Raw genomic sequence first — 4,362 nt, forward strand, 5'->3', positions numbered from 1 at the left:
ATGACACATCCCAATACACAAAGGAGATATGCGGTGGCAGCGTGGTTCACTTGCTCATCAGTTAACGTTCCATTCTTTTCCTTCTCCAAGGTGCCTCGAAACATATTCATCAAAGCTGTAATGTTGATCTGTCTTATTCTGTAACTTGCATGCCTCCTAAACTCTGCTGTTGTTGTCTCTTCATCCCAACCTAAGCACTTGTTAGTTAGAGAATAAAGTTGTGCCCAACTTAACTGCTTTGTGTAGTTAAACTTCACAGCTGTGCCTTGGTCGGGAAGGTTAAGAATCTGCACAACATCATCCGGGGTGATCGTCATCTCCCCAAACGGCATATGGAAAGTATCGGTCTCAGGATACATTCTCTCCACGAACGCCGATATGGCCACACGATCATGTTCCAACAATGAATTCTTGGCGGCATTAGCTAACCCCGAGTTGGCAACAATTGTCTTGAACCTTTCACATTCACCGGATAAAGGCCACACAAGCATTTTTGTTGGTGCGGCGGTAGGTTTGAGTAGACAGACCGCATCTTGATGATCCTATTAATACAAGTATTATGATATAACACATAGACAATACATTAATAAAAAATAGTAATTTTATTACCTCGGTTTCATATATTTCTCTGGCCCATGAGTCTTTGTATCCAAATAGCAATTTTCCTCCATCCGCTGGTAGTCCAAGGATTGTGCCTGCTGGAATACCCTTCTTCTTCAAGTGCTGAGGGACAAGATGTGATGCTTTCTTAGCAATATCCTTCCTTACAACATCTTTTCCTTTTTTGGCTTTTTGGGTACCACTTGGTTGTCCTTCTTCTTCTACTCTTGCCACTGGATCAACTGGTTCAACACTTGGTCCTGCACTTTGTTGAGCGGCTTGTTCAACACTTGGTCGCACCCCTTGTTCACTGCCTTGTTGTTCAACAGTTGGTTGCACTCCTTGTTGACTGCTTTGTTCTTGTTCGCTTTGTTGAGCACCTGAATTATCTTTGGCACTCCTTTCCCTCCTAGCACTAGCTGTCACCTATAGTTGGTGACAGCCTAATGCACCTATAGTTGAAAATTCGGATACCAATTGTGTTAATGAAGCAAACGTCGATCAATGTACAGTAATTGTGCCATGAATTAGAATGACGTTAATGTAAGCTTCGATGGCAATATAACATTTTTTTTGTATATAGCCTGTATAGGGGTATCATTTCGTAACTTAACTTCGGGGCACTAACATTTCAGGGCCGGCCCTGCATAACCCTCATCTTATGCTCGTGTTCCAAAGAAAGCCTTAATAATTTTTGGGGAGTGTTGAGGTAAGAACCACAATAAATTCGTAAAAAAAATTTAAATGGTAAATGTACTTAACCAACAATGTTATATTTTCAGTATTGGTGTTATACTTACTTTTATATTTTTGAACCTTATCTTCTAAATGACACCATTCTTTTTCCCATTATACGGAAGTATAATTTCGATTGTTGGTTGGCATGTCAGATTGAAAATAGCCTACATATTGCCATGGTTCGTAGGATTCAACAACTGTGTGGAACAAGTAATATCATTGTTTTCATGTTGTATATACATTTGTCAAGGATCATTAAGTTGGTCTACTTGCAGTTGTATTAGCCAAACGAAAAAGTTGGTGGTGTACTTGGTATCCTCTCATTTTCAAGAATCATATAAATAAAATACTCAACTTAAAAAGAGTTCAAGACTCGTACAAAACCTTGGTTGGTAGCCTAGCAACAAGCTTGGCCCCAACGCCTTTTTGAATAGCAACAACTAATCTATCAAAAATAAAACTACCTACTCCACTACTAGCATCATTACAAACTAAACAATTTTTCAAACTCTTGAAAAAACACAAGGTATCCTCACCAAGATCTCCCAAAGTAGATAAGGCTAGAACGCCTAAGCCATAACCATGTGAAACACATCTGTCCAAGTACTTAGTACGTTTACACGAACAACATTGGAAATGGCTTTGCCGGGGATGAAAGCGCGAACTCCTTCTCCAGTGAAGGGTGAGACACCTGTGACATCCATACAAACATCTTTACCATTCTCCCAATTTAAAACAAGGATGTATGCAGTACTCAGAATCATATTATTTCATTGTGATTAGAAAAATCAGTACGATCAAGCAGAGGTGCTTTACAGGCAGGGGATAACATCGACTTGGCTCTTGCCATCATGGAAATTGGTTCTTCATATTTACCACCATGAGCAATCTCATTTCGTACGATTGGTCCATATTAGAGGCAAGCAACCAAGATTAGAGTAATCTTGTTAGAAATCAGACTCTTGAAAAACAAAATGCAGGTAACCAGAGAGTGCATAATTTATTTTTATTTCAACTTGCATCCAGGACAAATATAATTTGAGATATGAATACGATTATGTATGATTTCTTTTACAGTTAAGGCACCTTTAAGAGCTATGTAAATAAAGATTTAAACTCCCGTATGTATCTTTTATTTTCAAATTTATATCCATAACTCTGCATTAGAATCATCCCCTCTTATACTAAGAGTAGCATAAGCCGTTTTGGCATAAACTTTTTATCCTTTGATGGAGTCCAGGTTTGTGCTGTCACTAGAAGATATCAAGCTTAGAAGGATTTGTTTAGTCAACATTTTCGATCAATAATCACAGACTTTACTGAACTTTCATGTATCTCATGACCTTGAATCATGATTCATCAAGTTAGAAACCTTATGGTTCTTATTAGGCGCACTGTTGACTTTAGGTGTGGCAGATTCCTTGCCAAATATTGATGGTGGATTTTTGACGAAGGCTAAAATTGTAAAATCATAGATTTGAATATTTTTAACCTAGCTTCAGACGAGTATATGAAATTCATATTTTATGATTTAGACATGAAATCTCGTGTCACGATGATCTCTGACTAAGCTGTAGCCTTTTCAGAACAAGCATGAATATGTAATTATTAAAGTCTCTCAGCTGAGCTTTCAATATTCTGCATATTTCATCATTTATACTGAGCAATTCCAGTAGACACTTCTGTATAGAATCAAGAATGATTGGACGGCTCCTAGATGGATTGACCACTAGTAAAGAGCAATAACGTCTTCAGGATGTCGCAAATGTTCCCAAACTGTTAGAGCACTGCTTGGTCGAACTCGCAATCGTTGTTATCCCAAGCTTCTTTGTCAAGTTTAGTTTCCAAAACTATAAGTCTTGATTTCTAATCTACTTATAGCTAAGTCTCGGATTAGGATAGAAAGTGTAATTGAGCATTAGACTTCACGGCGTTCATCGATTGAAGACGAAGAACTACTAAGGGGAGCTTGTGGAACTTCATCAATAAAAGGTATGTGGAGACTTGAACTCATATATCACTCAAAAGTATATGTACTCTATCTCCTATTTGAGACAAAAGTCGTATAGCTATATAAACTTCAATTATACACATTTAATATTTTGAGCTAAGTTTAACTCGCTTACATATTTCTCGAAATATGTGTTGGCAAGCTTTTGCTTTAACCAAGTTCATCGTATATACTTGACGAAAGTCAAAAGATAATCATGTGAAAATCGCATGGTAACATCTTACATGATTTGTGTGAGACGGTCATTTGATGTAGACTCGGAATGTTTCATATTGATCATTCGATCACTTGAAAATTTCTTTGAAGTTAATAGTTTGTGTGAGACAGCTATTCCCGTCTTCCAAGAATGTTTCAATAGTTGAAATGAGAGCTTAAAACAATTGGATATAAGCATAGTATGCGTACTTGCATATATGTAATCCATGTCCGGGAACCATGGTATCCATACCCGTATGCGTACTTGTTGGTTTTGGTGAAGTCTGGGAACCTGGTATGCATACCGGTACGCGTACCGGCGTAAGGTTCAGGTCCGAAATTTCTGCTAAGTTTGGAAGGTATGCGTACCAGTTTGTGTACTGGCGAAACCCAAACTTAGTCTGGCCATTTAGGTACGCGTACCCGTATGCATACCTAAGTGGATAATATTCTAAAATGAGTTTGTTCATGAACTAATACATTTATATATTAAGGAATGCAATTTTTTGCAAACCGTGGCTATAATGTTCATGAATTGATTCGAGTGAACCAAAATCGATTTTGCTTCAATTGTGTCTTGTATACTCCTATGAGAATATTAACAATTGAACAACTCTATAACTAGTTTCATTTGAGTCATTTGAACTAGTTATGGTTAAGATGAATATGGTTCATATGAAAATGTTCATATGGCTAACTTTGGTTAACTATTGTTGTGCCAACAAAGGTGTACATGTTTAGGTAAAACTACTCATATCTAAATGAAGTCACTTTTCATTTTTGAGTAACAAGCTAAGTTCAATCTGACGGTTGAATAA

The sequence above is a fragment of the Papaver somniferum genome, unplaced genomic scaffold, assembly GCF_003573695.1.
Source record: "Papaver somniferum cultivar HN1 unplaced genomic scaffold, ASM357369v1 unplaced-scaffold_24, whole genome shotgun sequence".
NCBI lineage: Eukaryota > Viridiplantae > Streptophyta > Magnoliopsida > Ranunculales > Papaveraceae > Papaver > Papaver somniferum.